Here is a 24,471-nt window from a genome sequence, read left to right as displayed (position 1 = left end):
CCAGAGCAAAACAAAACTAGGTGTTACTGGAAAACTTCCAAATGTCTCTAACCTGGACTTCTTCCAAAGGAGATGGACTGTGCTTACTGGAAGAACCAAGACTAATTTAATGAGCAGTAGGTCTACTTTTTCAGAAATGAAGATAAAAATAAATACTGAGCAGCTGCCTACTTCACTATGCATCAGTCACAGGCTTTAATCCATTTGATAGACCATAAATCTGCACAGAAGCCAATGAACAGTGGGAGTATTTCATATTTATGAATCTATTATACTCATGTAATAGAACATTACACTATTTGCCTTAAGTGCATCTGCAGATGTATATAACTTTTGATATGCTTTGCACAGACAATATGTATGCATATAATATGCTTATCAAGATAGAAATCTCTCTATATCTAATTAATTGGCTATAGTTGGAAAATGTATTATAGGCAAAAGAAAGAGCTGGCATGTCAACTGGAGTCATGCACAGTAAACACCACCCTCATGTACCCGACATCTGTCTCTAAACCAAAGATAATTGTGCTGCATTGTGTAGACATAGAATCCAACTATCAGGATGTTTCTTTAGAAATATGCAAATCTTCAGATTTTTGGAATCATAATTTTGGATACAGAGTCCCCTGCAACTGGATTTTGTAGTACTGGATATACAGGGAAGACGCACAGAAGATAGAAAGATTGAACACATTTTTCCATATGGATTTATGTTCATATAGCCAAATACTGGGAACCCTTTTATTCTAAGTAAGAAGTGACACCTGTCCTTCTTTTGTCATACCTTTCCAATGTTATTGTTTAAAAAAAAGATTCTGCTAGGAAGCATACTGTTAAAACAGCTTTCTATTTCCAGCAGCTGTGTACCTTTGCTGTCAGTGAGTGTGTTTGATAGATAAGAACCTGAACAGTCTACTGAAGGAAGATAAATGATCCTTCCCTAGAATGATACCAGCAATTAGCAGTATTTATTAGAGCTAGCATCTCAGCTGCCAGGGAGGAGTTGTGCCTTACATCATCTGAAATGCCAATGAGGAATTATTTTCTCTCATGTAGACTTTGTGAGAAACTTCCTTGTTTTAACACCTTTGGGTTGAGGGAATTTCCATGCCATTTATTTCAGAACCTGGAGCACCCACCAGAGACTCTGCATGACACAGGCTGTAGTCACCAGCCTCCCTGGCAGGGACAGGGTGTTCAGAGGAACCCAGCATCTGTGCTGAGCTCCCTTTGATTCACTTCTCTCTGCTGGTTCTCCATCACCACTGGGAACTTTGCTTCTTCCAGTTCCTCCTAATATATGAATTTGGCAGGCCACAGAAACACCAACTTGGCTGAATTTTTGAGATAGCTAAATTTTAGAGGGTGAATGGGAAGAAAAAGAAACAGGCAGGACTGGTCTGTGAACCTCTTCTTTTTTCCTTAAAATAACATTCTACCTACAGGTCATGCTTAGATTTGACTGTGGATCACCTAACAGATTTCTAGTTTTTGTAAATCAAGAGTTATCATGGCCAGGCACACAAGATAAATCGTTGCAAGCAATAGATAAATAAATACAGTCCAGAGAGATTAATTGTACACTACTTCAGGTAAAACTCCTATTGACTGCACGTTTCTAGGAAGAGTAACTCACTTCCTTATTTGTCTGTAAAGTGCCTAGTACACATCGGTGCTTTAATAGAAAACAGATATTAATAAGATGAGAAAATATTAATAGTAATCCTCAGGATATCTGTGAGATGAGCAGATACTTGCTGCTGGGTGATGGAAAGCAAGTGACAGCTGAGGGAGTAAAAGTAGTCTAGGGAGAAAGCGTCCAAAGCCTTTTCTGAAAAAGCTGCCCGATAAATTTTCCTTTCTTTTTATTACAGCATAGAGACTAAAAACTTTGCTTGTAACAACCACAAAGCTGGCAGACTGATGCCTTATGGTAAGAAATCCTTTATTCAGACACATTATGCTCTTAAAAAGATAATAAATCAAACACTCCCTGTGCTATTTGTTTCATTTGTTTCTTCCCATGACTTTATGGAAGAAACCGATGGCTATTTTTCCATCACACTGACTTGCACTCAGGGAACAGCTGATGACTCAATGGCATGCATGTAAATCTTTGAAGGAAAGAAAAGAACATCCCTGTTTACTTCTAGAGTGAAATCCCAGCATCCAGCAGAAGTTTAAAGATGATTTTTCTAGGGCAGAACTTCTTTCATCTTCCCAGCACTAAATATTAAAGAAGAGAGATCTGTCTTAATTCAAGCTGAGCTCTGACCCTTGAAGTCTTATGATGTTGTCTGTGTTTACATGAGCACTGACTATTTTTCTGCAAGCCAGTTCACATCATGTCTGTTCCTCTCAAGCTCTCTTCTCCACCCTGAATGCTAATGTCCCTCCCTTGTCCCCTGGACTGTCAGGGAACTGGGAAGCTGTAAAGTCTGGATACTGCACAACAGTTTTCATCAAAACCCTGATATTATTCCCACTTCACTGACAAGAGGCTAACTCGCTATATGAATCTTTTCTTCTTCTAGGTACGTAATTGGGGAGCAGCTTGCTTTTTTTTTTTTTAAATAATATTTAATAGGGTATATTATTTTCTATACTCAGATAACAGATCCCATTAGTTTCATCTGCATTTACTCAATACTTCTGCAGAATCTAATCTGTGCACGCAGTAGCAGAAGTAGCCTCATTAGCCTCTGAACATGTTTCAGCTACTTGCCAACACACAATAAGGGCTCTGGGCAGGGAAGTAATCCAGCCCATTGTGCAACTTTCAACCAGTTTAATCACTGCAGTATACTTTTTTCTTTCCTCTTCATCACATGCTTTCACTTCCATAAATAGCAAGGCAAAGCTGCTTGCCCACAACCACCCACTCACCCACAGCCATGACTTAACAGTCATCAAGAAATGGAAACAGTAGAAATCACAGTCAGCTATAGCTGTGGCATGCAGGGAAGGGAAAATTTGGAAAATTCTTCATGGTTTTAAGCCACGTATATATAACTCGTGGGCAACAGCATGTTTAACTACATAGCCACATTGCTTTAGCTGAGCAAAAATTCTCCAGTGCACTGAGTCCCCACAGGCAAGAAATAAGATCCTGTGAGAAAAAGAAGTACCATCCTGTAAATGTACAGTTGGGGTGGTACTCTGCTTGGCATTTCCTAGCTCTCAAATGCTTAATTTTGTGCCTTCAAAGCTCTTTTAGTGTTGACTCTTTTCCCTAACTTCTTTGGACTACTGCAGCCACATGAACCCCTTTCCCATGCTAGAAATCTGAACTGGGGAACTCCGATGACCTCAATGTGCTTGACTGCCCCAGACCAAAGCCTAAAAACCCAATGACAGAGATCTGTAGTATGAGCCAGGACAGCAACTGCCAGCAAGAAGCAGGTGATGACTTCATGGATGGATCAGTCATGGGAAGAAATGACACTTAAATGACTCTCACACTTGTTTACTGACAGCAGGGAAATGATGAGATTTTTGGTCTTTTTTAAAACGCTGTAAGGTAGAGGGTGGTGGGGTATGGCATTACCCCATCAGGCACTAGCATAAGCAGGATCTCTTCTACCTCAGGCTTCCTCAGGCTGTCTCCATTGAAGTGAGTAATTTGTTGGAACTGATTCTCCTCCACAAGGAGTTGGCATTTTTCAAAAGAAAAATTGCTGTGTAGAAAAATTCCCAATGAATTCAATTATCTGCACTTTTGTGCTGTCAAGACCTTGTACTTCCCCTCACCTTCATCTGAGCAGCTTTCTGCAGTCAGAGAAAAAAAAATTAACACATGACGTGGAAACCTCTCAGCCAAATGGCTGAGGCTGAGCAGAAGAAGTTTGGGGGCCTTTTTCAAATGGAGAAAGTCAGTCATTTATCCCTCTGTGCATCCAAGAGAGTAACTCCCTGCAAACAGTCTCATTGAAGAAATGGAGAAACTCAATCTCTCCTGGAATCAAAGCAGTCAGAAAAAAATGGAGAATGTGTTTTTGCAGTAGGCAACTTAGAGATTTAAACCAAACCAAACTAGAGAAGACTGTTTGATGCATACTTTTGTGAGATTATTTTTTTACTGTTGCTGACTACATTTAACTCTGACCACAGTCAGAGGAACTGGATGTTGCAGACTGGTTCAAAAGAGATTGTCCTGAATGATACAGCTTCTACTCAGGTACAAAGAGAAGACCCACTCTGGAGGCCCTTCTTGCCATTGCAGTGAGGAGAGAGTATGTGCTCCTCAGCCAAGGGACCTAATTGCATTGCAGAAGAGTGATGTCCTGTGTCCACTGCCCAGAGCCCCAAGTTTCAAAGGGTGGAGGTAAAAATGGGCAGTATCTCAGAGACCTCTGCTAGAGGAGAACAAGGCACAAGATTCCTCCAGTTTTATCCTCTGTAGGTAGGATAAGGGGACTTTACCACTTTCAAAGCTGCTATCCCCAGGTGCTAGGATTGCTCTCCTTCCTTCAGTCCCCCTGAAAATGGAGGAGAAGGTTGGGAGCCAGGTGTTACTCGAGAGCATGAAGAACAGCAGAAGCCTCTTTTTTTCTCCATCTCATAGAAAAACACCAGCCACATTTTGGAGCAACCCACCTCACAGTTTTATATGAGCAGCTCTCAGACACTGTCAGTGAGGTGCTCTGTTCACTCACAGCCATATCTCCCAGCAGTAGAAATTGCAGTCAGGGAAAGGTAAATTTTTTTTTTAATTTTTTTTTTTTTTAAAGCCACCTGAAACCAATATGTGCCACATAAGAAGTTGCAACATGCCTGGCTAGCTCTCTGTAAAGCATCCAGAAGTAATCTGGATGGCACTGGTGGAAACCAGAGGAGCTGCTGCAGCCAGGTACTTTGCAGAAGAGGCATATTTACAAACATGGCTGGTGGAGGAGGAGGGAAAGAAGAGGTGGATCTTACCATTATATTTACACTTACAGGGAGGTAAAAAGCAAACCTAGAAACCCTACCTATAGAGGTTAAAAATATTATTAAAATAAAAGGTAGTATCAATCTCAAATTAGCCTGGTGACCTACAGAAACATGACTGTGGTGTGTCTTGCCACATGCCCTGATGATCTTTTGAACTATCTGGCTAATTCTAGCTGAAATTGATGGAGCAACAGACATTTGAGTTTCATGAAATTTAGCAGGTAGACCAAAGTGAGAGATGCAGCCTATGGTCTGAGCTCCTGTGCTCCCTCCTGGCTGGCCTGGAAGCCCCATGCAGAGCTACAATGCCTCCTGCCTCCTCTGAAGGCACTGAGAAGGAAATGCTGAGAGGAAAAGAGGGCAGGAGGAATTGAGGTGAGGGAGGGACGTGTGAAAGATCTGGAGGGATGACTGGGCTTACTGAAGTGGGATTAAAGTGTGCAGAAAGACAGAGCACAAATCCATAGGGAACCAGGCATCACCAATGCCAGTGTTCACAGAAACCCCCTTCTATATCTGGCTCCAAGTGCTTTGTGTCAACCAGAAATATCTGGAATTACAAAGACTTATTCTTTTATGTACTAATAGACTTTGGTGCTTAAAATTTCAAGGCATTGCATATCTTTGCTATAGGACTCCCTTTAACCCCTTTGCTGCTGGTCCTTCTTGCATCTTCTGTGCTGCGGCAGAACGTGACTGTTTTCCTTGGCTTTGTTGATGCTCCATAGGTAGAAACCAGGGTATTTGTGTTGGGGTTCCTGAAGCATAAGGTGGGAAAAAGCCAAAAGAAAGACTTTTTCTTGTCCTGGGAAGGCAAGAGGGGAAATAATAAGGAAAAATAAAGGTGGTGTAGGGTGGTTTATAGGATGATAAATAAAAAGAAAAAAAAATTATTGAAGGAAAACCATGGGGTGGGGGAGATGTTCCAGTGCATCGGATTTGAGTAAAATCTGTTGGTTTCTCAAGTGATATGTCTACTGAGATCTCTCTAAATTCTTAAAAAGCGTTAAGGCAAAATCCTTACTGGGAGATGTTTTTGAGAGATTATAATTTTAATTAGCGATTGAATTTGCAACTTTTGCTGCACTTGCTCACAGAAGACTGGGGAAAAGGTTGTCTTCAATATAATTTTTTCCAATGCTTCTCAGAGAAACACCTGAGAACGATGCAGGCAGAATCCTGCTAAAGGAGAACCCTGCCTGTGAGACCAGGAATTCTGGGGCTCCACATGCTTGGTTGCGGCCAGTGAATGACGAGAAAAACAAAGCACCCAGTGTTCCCAGCCATGCCAGTCTTCTCAGCTCCCAGGGAGCAAGTGCTTTTATTTTCTTTCAAGGAGCAGCTCTGAATTGCCTTTTCCCCCTCCAGATCCCTGCTGTTACCCCTTCTCTCCCCTCCATGCTCCTCTTCCAAAGAAGCTACGAGTAGAAGAGCATGGAGGCAGCTGGACATGCCTCCTTATAAACTTCAGCTTTAGGGAGGGAGACCAAATAATGTCCTGGGAAAACCAGCCTTTCTGACACCCTTGGTGGCCATCCTTCTGCCCAGATTCTCAGGACAGGCCCCGTTTCCATTTTGCCATCTGAAAGAAAGTACCAAGGGCTAACCCATGAGGACTGAGCAGTCTTGTTGAGACTATTCAGATGTTGCTCTGCTATGGCCAACACAGTGGAATGCCCATAGTTCCCTTTGCTAATGAGGGAAAAGCTGAGATTGCAACACACATAATGTAAAATATTAAAATACTGCCCAGTGAGGGCTTTCCACAACCAGCCTGGATGGCCTGGATGGGGAAGTTAAGAAAAGGAAAGTATGGCAGTGCCAACCATTTTGTTCCTGAGAATCTCTGTGCATAGCATACTTTTTTTTTAAAAATGCTTTTTTCTAGAAAAAATAGACACTATGCACATAGAATTCCTTAAAAATTATTGTAAGAAGAAAAAATCTAATTTTAATTATTTTAATTATTAATTTATTATTTATTTATTGTTTTAACTATTTAATTAATTTTAATAATTTAATATTTACTAAGTTTACCATGGCCATAAAAATAATACTTCCAACTCTGCAGTGCCTGAGATATATATATCACTAAACCAGCTTCAAGCTGATGCAAGATGTTGGAGAACCAGACCCAACAGTTTTCTCATCCAGAGTCTCATCATTTATTTTATATTGTGTATGTATCTGTAAGTTATGGCCATTTTTCTCTGAATTTGAAAGCCTTCTTTCCATTCATTGCTATGCCTTGTTACTTGAGAATAAAAAAAGATAAGAAGGCAATTTCTGTAAATCCCTCAAAAATTCACAACTTTGATCACTGATTGTTTGTGCCTATATTGTTTAAATGAAAAGAGAATTCAAATGGAACAAAGATCTGCCAGCTGACAGATCTTTATTTCACTTCTTTGGTGTTTACTTCCTCATTCTTTTTCTGGAAGTGATGTCACTTATCAGAAGAAATTATTAATGCTCTGTACTTAAGTAGCAGCAATAGGAAGATACATTTCTTATCATGTGCTTCTCTTTGCAACAGAATCTGGATAAACCTAAAGTCTCATTTTTGCCAAACATATTTGTCATTTCACTCCATGTGAGGGATTCATGTTGCAGAACAGGGACTGGGGCTGACCTCCTGCCCTTCAGGGTAGTATCCAAATGGTGAGGAAGGTTTGCAAATATCAAATAGGAAGAAGTATAAATAAGAGCTGGTGCTACACCCTCTTCTTTCTCTGGGATTAGGACAGACATCACAACACAGATATGGTTTTTATCAAGTTTGGTCATCTCATGGACACACAAAGGCTGGGATGGCACAGAGCTCAGTGTTGCTCCTTCCCAAGATCCAGGCACTTGAATTTCTTCCATCACTCAAGACCTGTTGTTAGTTTCCCCTCTGTGGGAGGGTGGCAATGGCAGTAACTCAGTGCCTCTTACCTTGGGGCAAAGTGTTGGTAGCTCTTTGCAACACTTAATATATGGGGCTTTTTAAGGACCTGTTAAGTTGCATATTCCAGTTGCTGCCCAGCTCAGGAGCACAGACAGGCTGGTTACAAACCATTGCCTCTCCCAGTGGAAGAGGATGAAGGTGACTGCAATGTTTGCAGACAATATTAAATTTCATTGCCACTCCCTTTGAACAGAGCAGTAGAACCTTTTCTGAAGTGACAGCACAGCACCTGTATTTTTAGAAAGTCAACACCAAAGATGTAAAATAGAGAAAATGTTGATTACTGAAGTGGGAGATCTACATTCTTATATTGACCATATGGTCAGATTGACCAATATTTCTTGTTTTAAAGTGGCTGCTTCAGAAGATGTGAATCTAACCACATTAATATTTTAAATTTTTTAGAGGCTGTATTTTGAAACTTCCGTCCTCAGTTTCTGGCTTGCCAGAACAAGTTCCCTGGACTCCTTTATTACACCACCAAAGATTCTCAAGCTTGATTTTCAGAGAAAGAGGAAAGCCCTGTAAAAGCAAAAAAATTATAGGCCCAAAGCTGAGGAAGGTAAAGCTTGAAGCACCATTACCAGAGATACACCCATGAGGGGTTAGCAAAGTCATAGATGAGAAAGCTTCAAAGTGTATTACTAGGAAAAGGACACCCTGCTTACTGTATCTCTCCTATGAACATACAATGAAATCTTACTCAGAATTACAAAGCTGAGGCAGTGGAACCTATTGAACTGATAAATCATAACCAAGAGCCAAAAGCTTCTAGATTAAAACTTGGGCTTTGCCTGTATTTTGTTGTCCACAGCCAATTCCTGTAATGGCTCCCTGTGCTGCTATGTTTGGATGCAAACCATATGCTGACCTGAACATTCTTCAAAGTTAGGGGACTTTGAAAACTCAGGCTTTGGAGGCTAAATCTTATGGAATTTCTAGAACCACCTTCTTTGTATCCATTTTAATAGTAGCTATATAGATGTATTAAAATTCAGCAACTTTTAGATCCTCTACTCTCAAGACACCTTTTATAAAAGTATGGTTAAGGCAAAATGTTTTCTCTTTGATGTTGTGTCACAGAAGAATGTTCATGAAAACGGCAGATGATTGAGAACAAGAAACAATTTATTTTAATGCTTTTTATGCTATTTCTGCTATTGTTTTTATCTCTCGTGGCCCTTCATAATAGCTGTATCTCTTCTGCATTTGCCACTGACATCAGCAAAAAGATGTTAATCAGAAGGCAATCTACTGAAGGCTGTACTTTTCTGTTTGTGTGTTTTATCCTGGGCCCTGGCTGCAACACCTCACTCGCCTTGACACCAATGCCAAACCAGGCCAGGTCTTGTCTTGGACCCAAGCTCAATGCTGACCTTCAGTGACAGTTCCACTAGTGCAAGTGTGCCCCTCAACATCCCCCCACCAGACCCCCTCCTTTCAAAAGTGACTTCTGAGGGCTCTCAGGTGCACAAAACACACTGCATCAGCACTGCTATTCTGAATAAACCATCATGAGAACATGTTTATAAAACAACCCTAATGACTACAGCTTCCCTACTGACCCAGCATCCTCCAAGAGGACAGATCTACCCTTGTGTCCTAAATTCCCTATTTGTGCATCTTGGCCTTATTATCTATAAATTAAAGGAAGAAAGTATATCCATGGGTAGAGCCATTTGTGCAATGGCAGTGGAGGTAAAAACTTAGTGGAAGCAGAAGAAGGGACTTTACCAGCTGCTGAGACACAAACATTAATTCAGTAGTGAACACCAGATAGTGAAGAATTTCCAATTATTTTGCCTAGCAAATGCCAAACACAACAGGTTTTCACTGCTCCAGGCAACACAACCAGTGATGGACCAACTGCTCTGTGTGAAAATGGTGAGGCAGACAACCAGCTCAACAACGTGGATTTGAGTTCAACAGAACACGTGCTGCTAATGGAAGGGAAACCAAGAAGGACAAAGAGCAATGATGTGTTTTCCAGGAGCTAAAAAAGCATCCTCTGACACTCAGTGTGACGACTATTTTCATTAGGTTCAATAAAAGCAAGCCAAAAAAAAAAAAAAAGAAAAGGCATCCTGCTGAAAATAAAACAGACAGTTTGAGGCTCATTATTGTCTGTTTTGCCTGCACCTATACGTAGGCTGAGAATCCTTTCTGCTGGGTTTCTTGCTTTTTAAATGTATCACAGGCACAGACGAATCATGAGGCACAGAACTGCCAGGCAGCAGACTAATGTCAGCACTTCAGGCTCCTGGCTGTCAAGTCTGATTCCAAATAACCTTTTGTCTTCTTGTTCCAGCTACTAAATTCCAGATCAAGTGAAAAATGTAATTATACCCCAAAAGGCCATGGAGAGCATCTTAAAATATGCTGAACTGTGAACAGAACAACAACAATAAAAAGACAAACTAGGATTACCCATGGTGCATAGCTAATCCAAAATGCTCCAAAGTCCTACATGGGTTATTATAGAAATGTTTACTATTTGCTAATTACTATTCTGCAGGGACAAGCACCCCTTCTAGCCCGTCTTTAGCATAATTTTGCTATTTGAAGTCTTGTGAAAAATACAACTCCCCTGTTGCAATAAATACTCTGTTATGTTGTTACTGAATTCTACTGCATTTGTGTGTGGATTTTTTTTTCTGAAGTTGATGCACAACTTGAGCAGTTGTGGTTTCTGAAGTTGTATGAAGCTGGGAATAGTGAGACTCATGGGTAACAGGTGTAAGATGGACCACAGGGGGCTCCATGTAAATATAAGAAAAAGCTTTTTCACTGCGAGGGTGACAGAGCACTGGCACAGGTTGCCCAGGGAGGTTGTGGAATTTCCTTTTCTGGAGACCTTCAAAACCCACCTGGACACGTTCCTGTGTGACCTACTTTAGGTGATCCTGCCCTGGCAGGGGAGGTTGGTCTTGATGGTCTCTGGAGGTCCCTTCCAACCCCTAACATTCTGTGATTCTATCACAAATTCAGCTGCTAAATTTTTCCAGAAAGAAGAAACATCAAAAGCCAACAGGAATATATCCTTTTAGCTCTGAGTCTGTTATGTTGGATTAGAGGTGCTATCAAATACTGAATTAGCTTGTTTTTTCATCTGATTATTGGAAAAATAAATATTCAAGGACTTCTGAATTCTTGCACACGTCTATAAGAATATAACTATTTGAGATAATATATTATTCTTAGCAGCACCTGGTAAGATAAAAATAGGTGATGCTGTTAAGAGTGCAAACCTCCACAACTCTCAGTGTAATCTACATAATCAGAAAGGCTGCTGATGGCTCAAGTTTTTCATCTCATATTTTTTATTAATATAACAATTCTTACCTTTATTCAAGAATTCAAACTCAAATTTTAAAAGGAAATTAGGCAATAAAATGTGAAAGCATTAGCATTTCAGTCCTTGTCCTGTTATTTGCAGTCTTCTACCTCAAATATAATTTGCAGAAGAATGAAATTCACCATCCTCATCTGTTTGCACCAAAGTGGGTTCTTCTGAACTACAGAAGATATGAATATTTATTACTCCATAAATAGCTAAGGCACTAGCCAATACAGTACACTGTTCCCATTGAATTTTGCTGCAAGTAAGATGTTCTGCTTAGGTAGTAGAAACTGTAGATACTAAAGCGACCTAAATGGACTGATTTATCCACATTACAAAATCCTGCTCAAAAGAGACTGAGCAGGTTGGTTTCTGAACTCCATCTGCAGTGCTTTAATCTCCCCATTACTGTCATCCAGTAAGATGCATGTACTAAGGTAACCTGGTCAGAGCATCAGCCCACACAGTCTGTGAGCTGCACTCCTGCTGATGTATGGCACAAGTCACCTCAATCGACCCTACAAGCTGCCTGCACCGTGCCTGGGCAGTAGGATGGCTCATCACAGCCCCAAGGCACTGGGCTTGGTGGTGTATATCACAAAATACTTGTCCACATCTCTTTTTTCTGGGCAGTTCTAATGGGATACCTACGTGCCTTGACCCACGGTTATGTAGGCTCAGGCTCATTTCAGCTGGGGCAGTACTATGCCTTTCTTACAGAGCACACACTATGATCTGCAAAGGAAGAAAACACTGAATGTACCATAACCCCTTACTTTTTTCAATTTTTATTTTCTTCTAAATTTGCAGAGTAAAATTTGATTAGGAGTGGGACAAGGGAAGTTATAGAAGGTTTTGTATTTTCTTGTGAGATGCCTATAGTGGACAATATGGAGCTTGTCTACTGCTCACACATGGAGAAGGAAACTTCAGCCACTTATTGAAAAAACACACATGGAAAAACCATCATGTGGAAGCTGTATAAATCCTGCGTTGCATGCAGCATCTCAAGTCATATCAAATGATGACCTGACTCTATTTAATGGGGATTCTGCCAGCCCACAAGGAAACCACAATCCAGCCTTTTCCCTGAATTCCTAGTACTCTGAGGTCTACAAGAAACCAAATGATATGAACAATGTACTTGAAAATACACTCTCTTTTGTCCAGTTTCTGCCAGTATGCTTCATTTTCAGCCATTCTGAAAGTGCCTTAAGCTTTGTCTGCAAATCTACTTGGCCTGACATTCATCAATGTATTATAGACCAGATGGATTTAGAAAACTGCACTGACTGGACTAATCAAATTAAAGGGAGGGGAAGAGGGAAATAAAAGGAAATTATTTTTTTCATTTACTTCCTAAAATATATAAATAAATAGAATTACTTTATTTGAAAGAGTGTCCCAGGTGTCTCTGTGTACTGCCACTGTAAAGCACAGCCCTGTGAATTCAGCCCAGCAGTGGCACAGGATCCAGCCACTGTGTGCAGGGGAGCAGACTCAGTTCACTGTCTGAATTACACACTGGTCTACTGGTCTTCCCCAAGAGCTGAGAAAATAACAGACATAAAAAACCCTTAAAGAATAAGGGCAATGAGAGATACTACTGTGAATGAAAATAGGTATAAATTCAACTCTGTGGTATAAGTCTGATCAGACTCTCCTGATGCCAGAGCACAGATGCTCCAGGCACATTTTTGATGTTCTAAGCCAAGGTGTAAGATGTTCAGTTTCTGCCCCACCAGATCCCCTGGTGTCAGATAATGCAATAGTTACAGCCTGCTTCTTGTGGCTGTAGATCCTTGGCTTGTGGATAGGATGGAAAAGGGAAGGGGAACAGAAATTTCTTCTCCCCTTGAAGAAGACAGACAAATCTGGGTCACAGCCAGTGTCAGGCAAAGAAAGGATTTGTCCCCATAGTCCTGTTCTCTATTTTCCACACTCCTTGGCACTGGCATAATGTGCACAACCCCAGCTCAGACCTACAAGTTTAGCTCCCTTTTAATATGGCCCACTTTGTCTGTAACAGCTCACACTGAAGCTATAATAAGATCTGTCTACTCAGAGGGCCAAACATGAGTTACAGCAGAGCAGACTGGAGCTGATGGGATTCACCTTAGAAATCCAGCTGGTGGTGGACATGGGTCAGCAACCAACAACTCCTTCCCAGGGAGAAATGCAGCAACCTGTGCAACCAGCACTACAGGTATCTCCCATGCTAGAGAAGTTCTATCTCCATGGTACCAGCACTTAGTCCAAAATATTTATCTGTCTCCTTAACATACCCATAAAAAGAACTAAGAATTTTTAGAGCAGACATAGTTTTTTTTGGTTTTTTTTTTTGGTAGGGGCTAAGTGCTCTGCCCTGGTGATGGCTGAGGTGCTGCATTTTCTCAAGGATTCAGTGTGTGAAAAGGCATTTCTATTAGCTAGGTGTATTTGTTCTTTCACCCATGGAGAGGCACCAGCATATGGAAAACTGCAGCCTGGCTGACTTAACACATCACGCAGACACAGAATAAAGGCATATTTTCTGCCTTTGAGTGTTTTGCTCAAACCACTGGATGAGTGGTTACCTTAAAATACCAGCTCTGAAATCAAAAGCTGTGTTTTGCATTCACGCAAGGAGAAACATTATGTTTCCTTCATTTGACTTTTAAAATGCATTATGTATTCCTACATTCAGCCTTTCAGACAAGTAAAATAAGTAAATCATACTACGATTTGCATATTAACCCCTCTCACTCTTTACACAATTCCTCTGAGACTAGGCCTTCTGTAGAACCATTGCCACGTTGACCTACTCCTTACTGCACTGCATTTAATAAGCTGTGTGTTCATAAAGAAGTGACTTTGAAGCTAAAAAATAACTGTAAGGCTGAAGTAGGTAAAGCTATCTTTGTGTCAAGTTTTTTAAGAACAAGATGAGTGCCTGTTGTTAAAAAGAAAGCATCAAGTGGTCACATTCACATAATACTGCACTCACCAGACAGGCACAACTGGATGTCAGCAGCATCAGATGCCCAAATATAGTCCCTGGAAACTCTTAAGTAAATATGCCACCTAGTGTTTAATTGGGACAATTTCATTCATAAATCATCTTTATACCAAGCTTTTCGCTGCATGCGTCAGTGGTATAGAGCCTGACAGAGGTATCTGGAGATTCCTTCACCCCTTTCCTCTACCCAAAAAACAGCTCTCTCAATGAAGAATTCTCTTCCTCCTGAGGGACTGTTTAGCTCCTGATGGACTCCACCAAATGGCTGATACCTTCCCAGCACTGCTGTCACCTTTGAGGAGCCCACACCTCAGACTGCCAGGAACAAACCAGGGGGCACTGAGAACAGACCCTAGGGGTGTGTGAGTGTGGGGGGGTCACTTGCACTGTAAAGATACCAAATAAGCCTGATTGGACTTCAGAAAAGCTACCATATACCATCAGCCAAATGGCACACAGGCACGTAGTGAAGGAAGAAGGGTTTTCCACAGCTCTCTACCTACAGGTGTTGGGCACAATCGTTTTTAAGGAGAAACATTATTCCCAGCTTACAGCTTGCCAAAAGGGGACAATGTGTTACCACAATACAGGTATTGTTTAGAGGGATGAAACAACAGAAAATCAGGGAAGGAGGTTTTCAAAGTGTAACTATTTCTTTTGACAAGTAGCAGAGACATAACTCCTGAGGCTACAGCAATGTTCTCCTTACTGGCCTTTAGCCCATGCTTAATACTGGCACACCTGGCTTAAATGCAAGTATCACTCCTGACAGAAGAGATACTCCAGGTATGTACATGGCTTGGCCCTCTTCCATGTGCTTAAAAGATGCAAATTGTCATCTTACATTTTCTAATTGAGAATCTCTTGATGTGTCTGTCATGGACACTCATTAACCAGGGATTCAATTCTTATACTCAGTCACATCATAGCACAAACCATCCTGAATTTTCGGTAATGTCTTGTTTGCACTTTTTCCAGATCAATAAAAATCCTTAACAAAACCCCTGTCCCTGCAGTACTTCATCAGCCACTTTTCCCCAGCTTATCCAGCTGCTGCCTATCTTCATTCTTTGCTTGAAATTCCTCTACCTATTTTTGGTCCATGTGACCATTTTCATGCACCAACCAATTTGAATTGATGTCAAGTGTATGATTTCATGAGACATTGTACTACTTTGCTAAAAATCCAATTATTCTGCATCTGCTGCATTCTTTTCATTCAGTACTTTTGTAAATCTATCAAAAAGGCAATCAAATCTAACTGGCAGTATTCATTCTATACAACCCACGCTGACGACCGTGTGGAGTCCCACTGTTCTCTGGGGCTGAGAATACATTACAAGAAAGAGCCCATTGTTACAAATTGTACTTTTCACACTACAGTGTCCTCTTTTCCAAATACTAGCAGAGATAAAAAGCACTGGTTCCTGACCTTTGTACTAAATCCTCAGTTGAGAATGCTGTCAACAGCACGTTTCACTATGACCATTCCTAGTTGTCATCCTGCCCAGGCTGCTGCCTTCTCCTGCCTGGCAGCTCCAAGCCAGCTCTGCTAGCCCTGTGGCTGGGACTGTGGCCCACTGCTGCCCCAGCCCAGATGTGCCCGAGGAGATCCCTGCACCTGGATTCCTGGTAGACCAGCTGCAGGGTGAGGGTGCAGACTGCTGAGCTGGCTCTCCATGGCAAGAGCCCAGATCAAACAGAGGACATTTGCTTGGGCTCTGCGCCTGAGTCCACTTGAGTGCCCACATGCCTCAGGGGTGAGACCTTCTGCACCCTGAGTATGGAAGATGCTCAGGGGATATGGGATACATGGTGTATGCTCAGAAAGGATAATATCTAGAGCGTGATGGGACAAGTGCCAGTCAGTGAGTAGGAACACAGAAAGCTGGCCAAGACGTTTCTTGGCAGACAGTCTTCAGAGTGCACAGGATACAGAAGAGGGAGCATAACTTGGCTAGCACTAAGAATTTCATGGAAGCCTTGGACGTGAGGAGTGAAGCTCCAGTTAATTTCTCATTAGTGAAGAGATGATTCAGAATTGAATCATAGAACCATGGAATCACAGAATGGTTTGGGTTGGAAGGGACTTTAAAGATCATCAAGTTCCAACCCCCCTGCAGAGACACCTTCCACTAGACCAGATTGCTCAAAGCTTCATCCAACCTGGCCTTGAACACTTCCAGGAAGGGAGCAGCCACAACTCTCTTATGCAACCTGTTCCAGTGCCTCAACACCTCACAGGAAAGAATTTCTTGCTAATATCTAACCTAAATCTAAATCACTGCACTCCCTGATGAAGAGTCCCCCTTCATCCTCCCTGCAGACCCTTTTTAAGTACTGGAAGGCTGCTATAAGGTCTCATTAGGGTCTTCTCTAGGCTGAAATGTACTCTCCTCCCATGGGGAGGAATCAGTAAGTGCTGCTTTGCTACACTGGTAAAATACCTTAATCTAGACTGGATGAATCAGGGCCTCAATATCATTTTTTCAGGCACAGAAAACCACATAAAAATAAGACAAAAAGGGACATCGGAGATTTTTCTCCTGCCCACTTCAGGTATCAGTGCTACTTGTGCCATTTCTCCCAGATGGCTTCTAATGTATTTCTAAGCCTTATTATAAGGGAGATTCTGTCACTTTCTCAGGCACTCCATCCCAGTCTTTCAGTGTTCCTTCCTTTTTTTTTTTTTTTTCTCAAATAATAGCTAACTTGCAATGTTCATCACTGTATTTCAGGCCTACCATCTCATTCCCAGCATGAGCACAGAGGACAGTTTTTTCCTTGTAATTAGCCAAGCAAGTGCATGTCCTAAATGAGCACATCACTAAAAACACTAGTCTTCTAAATAAAATATAATGGATAAATATTTGGCATGATTTAAACACTTTCCTTTTGATGCTAATTCCAACAATTTCTGCTAACAGAAATCATCTCTTGTTCTTAAGAAGCTGAAGTATTTTAAGATCAAAAGATGGCAGTTTAGAACATTCAGTGCCTATTCCCACAGTGTCTCAAGATTCATGCAAGATGATACAGCTTTTTACTTAAAAAATGTTTTTTCATTTTCCAGTGACTAGACATATTAAATGTTTACACTGAAAGGCACCATCCCAGTCTCTATGGGAGTCTGCTTAGAGTAACTTAATATCCTCAAACTATGTAAAGTACCTAGAAGCCAAAAGAATAGAAAGTCCTATGAGGCTTTTATTTTTAATATAACAAACTAAGCATAGATTTTATGCAACAAACATTTAGCTTTATTAAAATTATTAATATGCTCATAACAGGAAAACACCCAAGAGAAAAAGATTAATTTATGTATTCAACAGAGCCTGGCTGCAGATACAGTACTGTACTTGAAGGAGCCAAGTGGGGTTTGCTTTAGGACTATAATAAGCCCTTCAGGTGAATCTAATCACTTTTAGTACCAACCTGACTTTCTCATTTGGGAAATTTCATTCCATGGTTGTAGTATTAAGGTAAGAAATTTTCACACCGTTTCTGTTTGGCTACCTTTCTGAAACTCTGGATTGGGAAATTCCTTGGTGGTAACAAATTTCATCTTTATCTTTGCTCCATATGCTTCACTGTGTCCTGGACTGCTCCAAGACGCAGTGGAATATTTGGCAATCTTCCCATTCATCTCAGTAGCATTTGAAAAAGATCATACCCGTTGCATCATGTCATATGTGTAAGTCAGTGTTTCCTCCAACTTACACATTCTCTTCAGGCATAATCTTATCACTTATTCTGCTTAAGGCAGAAGTAATAAATCCTAAACTGATGGTAATAGCCTTACATAAACCAGGAACCTAGAGAGATGTTAACAGCTCAGGGAAGCAATGTAAGCACACACTTTGCAGTGGAAGCTCTCTTTCTCTCTATTGTCTCAGTTACTGTTACTGTTAAAACGAGCTCAAATAATTCATCACAGAAATCCATGTCTAATCAGGCAAAACATTAGGTATTAGCTAAGAATGCCATGGTCAGCTACAAAGCACTATCCCTTTTCCAGTGCATAAACACAGACAGCCAGAGGGAAGGAATTCAGAAAGATACATTCCATTATTTTACTTCGGTAGCTTTCTTATTTTTATTTCTTGTAAATTGCCTGTTTCATATTTACGATGCTTTAAACAACAAAAAAAAAGAAGTTTTAAAGGGACACGGCTGGACAAGGCAGAAGAATGCTGCCATTGAAAGGCAAAAGAAAACAATCAGCCAGCTCTATTCTCAGTACAATGGTACTTCTCCTACAAAGCTGTAAAACTGCTTAAAATATGTACACTGGTACATCTATAAACTCCTCCTTGCCATGGTTCAGTACTAAGGAGAATTCTGGATTAAATCAGAACTGAATTGCTGACAGTTACTTGAAGAAGGCAGTCGGGTATGTAGTTAAGTACTCAGGTCAGAGCATGCCCCAATTAAGTATGTACATGTGGTAACCTGTGTGCAAAATACTACTCTTACAGGACAAGCCTGAGTGTCTGATTAAAGGAATAAATTACTCCCAGAGTAATTTTGATGTATTAAGTTTGTTGCTTCCAGGAGCAAAAATGCCACGCACCTTTTATCATTATATGTATTACTGAAATTTGTGGATAAAGGCAACCTTTTTGTACAGACTTTATGTTGCTACTTATCAGTGTGGTGTCTGAGCACCTTCCAGGGAAAACCAGCTGAAGAGGAGCTCCTTGTGAATTCTGTGGATATGAACATGGAACTTGAACTCTAACCCCTTAAAAGAAAAAAAAAGGTGGTGGGTTGTTGATGTCCCTGTAGAACACATTTTAGTTTGTTCTGACCAAGCATGCTACAGAAACCAGGGAGCTGAAGGCTATGTAGAAGACACTGGGTCAAATTATCAGTGCAGTTCCAGCCCAGAGTCTGCAGGAACAGATGTCTTTGCTCTCTATCCTGTTAACCCTGTGGTATGCAGCTAGGACAGCGCAGTACCTTGCAGCCCTCATGTGGAAGGACATGCTCAACATCTGGATAGACATCCCAGCAGAGAGTTAAACACTAGCTAGCTACCTGTAATAGGATCATTAGGGGTTTAGAGGAGCTGCAGAATGGGAAGCATAATGAATAAATGAAAGACTGAAAAGATTTCTTTATTGTTGGCTAACAGCAGTACCAGTAGAGAATTCAATGAAGAGACAAACATGGAGTGGTAAGATGAGGGCCAAAGGCCTACAGAAAGAGACGTGGTGTGAATAGCAATGTAGAACAGTAAATGGTTAAAAAAAAATGAACCAAACCAGTGGTTCTCTCAAAATTGTCTGTCTCCTGTGCAGTTTTGATGTAAAGAAAACTGCAGTGCCTCTAAAATTAGTTTCATAATCAGATTACATATCCAATTAAGCAATGTTAGAAAACAGTCTTTCCTGGAAGTCCTGCATTTTCTTCTGTGGGAAACTGTGTGTGAGCAGCATGACTAATGAGGACAGTAATACCAACCACTATTTCCAGAAAGTTATTCTCCCTTTTCTGTCACCTTTGCCTTAATAGGAATAGCTTTCTTATCTGTCAGTTATTTGCGTGGGATTTTCTGCGGAGGAAATCTATAACCTTGCAGACTCCTTAATATGCTTATCAGCTCAGCTCTTTAGTCCTAGCTGCAGCAACTGTTATTTGCACTTAAATGCCCAATAACAAGTTCCAGTGAAGCAGATAGAGAGGTTGCCATGTCAAGCAGCAATATAGTTTTCTGCACCACCCTGCTGCTGAGAAGTCTTCACATGCAGCTTGCTCTTAAGCGTAGCTCAGAATCCTACACTATTCTTTAGAGACTTCCATTCCATGCCTCTTGCTGCTCCTGGCGTGTACAACCATGAGCACTGCAGCCCAGGCTCTGAGCAAACTCATATTTCATCTACAACTGGTATGCCTGAACTGACTGAGCCAGATCCTACTCGGAGAGAAGTTGATGGGAGCTTTGCCAGGAACTGAGTAAGCGGAGACCTGGCACTGGCAAAACCTTCCTTAATCTCTACCGTGTTTACCAACAGTTTGTTCTCTGTCAGATAGGTTAAGATCATTCTTTTTGCAACTATTTTAAGCTCAACTGCTGCCAAGGCTTTTATTTAGCTCCAGCCTGCAGTGCTTATCACATCCAGAGTGCTAACAGGAACACTGGAGAAGCTGTAAAGCAACCCAAACTGAGGAACTGCTCCTGTGTAAGGCCAGCATAGTAAAAAACAAGGTTGTTTTGCCTGAGTTGGTTGTTTTGCCAAGGTCATTGCCTGACCCAGGGCCGGGTATCATAGTGCCTATGTCCCACCCAAGGCATGGGGTGGCTGCAGTAGCACCCAGCGCAAGTCATGGGCACAGGAATGTAAATATAAGAGCAAGGAACCAGGACAGTTTCTCATCAGCAACCATAACAGCTTTCACCTCCTTAAAACACTCATGAAATTCCATCTTGCATTTACTTCCAATATTTCAGTTACTTGAATATATTTTCCCAAGCTACACTTCCTGATGTAGGATTAGAAAGCAAAAATTTCTTCTCCTATCCTGGGCAACATGGACCACTGATGTTGTAAAGGGAGCAGTAGCAAGATAACATAAACAGGAAGGCAAGAAACATTTTAGAACTATGTATTTTACTGACAGACTACTGCAGCTTTCTCAGATTAATCTCAAGATTAATTACTTATAGCAAGTTACATTTCTCCTACTTTCACCAGTAATGTGAATTACTGGTAATTGATTACAGTATGTACCAGTAGCAGGTACTTATCTGCCCTACATCTTCTAGTAGAGATGCTCATTTGCCCCACATACAGCATTCCATAAGCAGAGCAAACAGGAAGAAGGTGATCACAACTTGCTCAAACTTAAATCACAATCCTGAACAGAAAACATACAATCTTTGATAGTTCTTCACACACACAAAAAGCTATTTCTCTGTCCCAAATCCTTTTTGAAGCTGGATCCCACTAAAATGACAACTGCCTACACTGCTAAGGAAGTATTTACAGAATGTTGTTCTCCCACAACACTTCATTCCCCAAAATCATAATGGTTCCCTTCAAATTAGAGATCTGTTCAACTATTCTGCCTTAAATATAGAATCTGTGTTTACAAACCTAGAACCTCTTTAAAGCTATACACAAATAATTTCCAAATGAAATGCCAGCATTATCTATCTCAAAGCATAAACGTTTTCTTAGGCTTGTCCCCAAAAATGTTGCATAAAAAGGCATGAACAGCAACAGCTCAAGCCAGCCCATGCATCACGCCCCCCTTCTGGGGTGGGGATGACTCCACTAATTACAACCTCGAAGAAATTATTGTTATGGGAAACGACAGGTACCCCAGGCAGTACCAAGATACTTCATCCCAATGCCCTCTTCCCACCAGCCCATGCCTTTGGTTGTCCCCTTCCATCGACCTACCCCATGGGAAGCAGCAGTGATGGAGTGACTGAGACATGGAGTGATCTCTGCTGTCAATGTGGGAGGCGACAGAATGAGCAGATTCCCTGGATGGTGTTAACAAACCCACTAAGGAGACAAATGCCTTCAGCTGCACTTTCACACTCTGGAATTGGTTTCAGTATAAAACAAAATGTCACTTGTAAAAAGCCTAATTGGTAAGAGAAGAACTGACACTTAACCTTAGAGCACTGAATTCTCACATTCCTCTTGATAAATAATGGAAGCTTCTGCCCTTCTTATGTAGCTTTCCTTCCCTCATTCCTAAAATGTTCAAAATACTCCAAGCAGCTTTTAAAACAAACCAGCTCAGTTACCAAAAAATGACATTGTACCTGTTCAATTGGCCAAATATAACAAAACACACTTGGCAAATAACTCAATGGTTTTTCATACATGCAGTAAGGAATTTATTTGGCAGAGAAATTCCATACTGACTACTCATTCCCTTATTTCTAGGGCTGGAAATTTATTGGAGTAATTGAAGTGGTTGAAAGTCTTCATTTGTGGGCAAAGCATGGCTTTTGTCTAAAATGCTGTACAACTCATGACAGCCTCAAGCAAAACATCTGATACAACTTCTGCAAATACCACTCCCCAGTATTGTTTCTATATTTTAGAGGACTTCTAAACTGTATATTAAAAAAAAAAATTACATCCCCTTTATCCTCCTTTGTCACTACATGCTGTTACTGACAAATGCTCTGTATTTCACCAGTTTATTCCAAAACCCAGTCCATACTTATCTGAGGGTTCTGTGAGAAAAAAAATGGAAATGATGACCTGAGTCTTTGCTTGCTACCAAAACCTCTCATGAACTTCCCCCAGGAACATACGAAGCAAAAGCAAACATGGGAGGCACCATTATACAGGCTCCCGTGAATTTATTTTGTTTGCTAATAATTTAGTGGACATAATCTTTTTTACACATGGATTTCCATGAGATGATGGAAAACTACCCATACCAGTAGAGAAGCCTATTGGAAATCCTACTCATCAACATCAAGGCCTGAGCTGCTCTGACAGGTTTTCAGCCTGTAAGCAGATCACCTTGCCTATTGAGTTCCCCTTCTCTTGTAGCTGTGATTACTCCTGCCCCTCCTGGCAAGAAAAATATGTTAGAAACAGCTGCTGTTCCTCCTTCTGCTGCTTCCCCTCAGTGGGAGGAAGGTAGGGAGGGTTGCCAACAATGTAATGGCTAAACTGAAGCCAGCTATTTTTACACAACAGCACAGCCACAAAAGAAAACCAGATGAGCACCAGCCCTTGTGGGGTAACGACCTGTAGTGCTGCCATTCACATCATCAACCACCTTGCAAGTACATAATATTCTAAATTCTTTAATTTCATTTAGCAGCAATACAAAAGACCTCATCCAATTACTAATGAGATCCAGAGGTGTGTTGTCACTACAGACAGCAAATTACATCAAGTCCAAATATTTTCAAGCACATGAACTAAGGATGCAGCTCACCACTCACTTGAAGCCAATATAATAATTTTTTACGCTGTCATCAGAAGGAAATTCTTGCCTTCTCCTTTCTGCTGCATTTCCACCCATATGAGGTGGATGAGGTAACAGATCTGGCTGAAAAATCAATGGTTGTTTTTTTTTTCTGGTTGAGTTAGTTTTAATCTGGAGCAATTTTCACCTACTGTGTAGCTGCATAAAACCTTACATCAGAAAAAAAGTTGTTGGTGAAGGAGAGAACACACTGACTTCTTTTGGTCAAAGAGAATTTTTAGACTACTCACTTAAAACTGTCCAGCCTGGAATATGACATCTAATCCCAAACAGGACAGAAAAAATTCTCTTAGGAAATACATGGTAGTAGAAGAAACCCCTCTGAGATATTTGAGAGCACTTTGAGAGATACAAAAGACCATTGCTCCTCAACTGCAAGAAATGTAAGTAAAGCTGAACAAAATTTTTAAATTGTATTTTTCCTTCTACAAAAATAATATCCTGATTTCCTAGAGCATGTAGCATGATTATCAATTGTCACAATTATTTTATTACACTACAGCCATGTAATAATACTTAAAATCATCCTGGTGATAGTCCAGTATTTTCTCAGTAGAAAAGAAATATTTCCAGAGCATCTGCTAGGTCATTCCCCATTATTTCCTTGACTGATCTAACTCACACCTACACAAAAGGTTCTGTCACACTGCACTATGTTTACTTCCAATTGTGCCTCTAATAATATCAAAACTCACTTTCTTGTGCCTTTTACAGCATTCACAACCAGTGTCCATCCACAGGAATCAACTGAGCAAGCATGAAACCCATCTCTATGGCATCCCCTCCTCTCGAACATTACAATACCATCCCACTGAATCCAAACCCCATTGTCATCAGTGGATTTTTGAAATAAAACTTGAATGGAGGACTTGTTGCTGTTGCCATTCTCCTAAGGACTTCCCTGCAGCAGTATGCTTTCCCTAAAACATGTCACTGCCAATGGAATTCAATTGTTATGGAGGCTGAATAGGTTTACATGTCAGGTCAGTTACTTGAGAAATCATTACTACTGAGAAATCCAAACTAGAATACAATCAACCGTGCAGACAGGTGAACCCAATAGATAATAATTATGCCAGGAATGTCCTTGAGTTATGAGAATACACACAAAAAAGCTGATCTCTTTTCATGCTCGTTCTTACTGTAGGACGGCAAATTCATTCCCTGCTACCCAAATACAAACCAGCTCTAGATTCCAGCTACCTAGCCAGCACACTGCACAGTAACATCATCAGTCACACAGCAGAAATACCCTTGCAAATATCAGGATGTCAG

At 40.9% G+C, this 24,471-nt stretch overlaps 1 protein-coding gene across 1 annotated transcript in view; it reads right to left on the bottom strand.

Moving 5' to 3' along the window:
• Positions 1 to 24,471, bottom strand: part of CHN2 (chimerin 2) — a 166,261-nt gene that overhangs the window by 43,587 nt on the left and 98,203 nt on the right. The gene's annotated exons all lie outside the window — the stretch shown is intronic.

The sequence above is a fragment of the Calypte anna genome, chromosome 2, assembly GCF_003957555.1.
Source record: "Calypte anna isolate BGI_N300 chromosome 2, bCalAnn1_v1.p, whole genome shotgun sequence".
NCBI classification, from domain to species: Eukaryota; Metazoa; Chordata; class Aves; order Apodiformes; family Trochilidae; genus Calypte; species Calypte anna.
The sequence above is the reverse complement of the archived record's forward strand: the minus strand, read 5'-3'. Positions and strand labels throughout refer to the sequence as shown.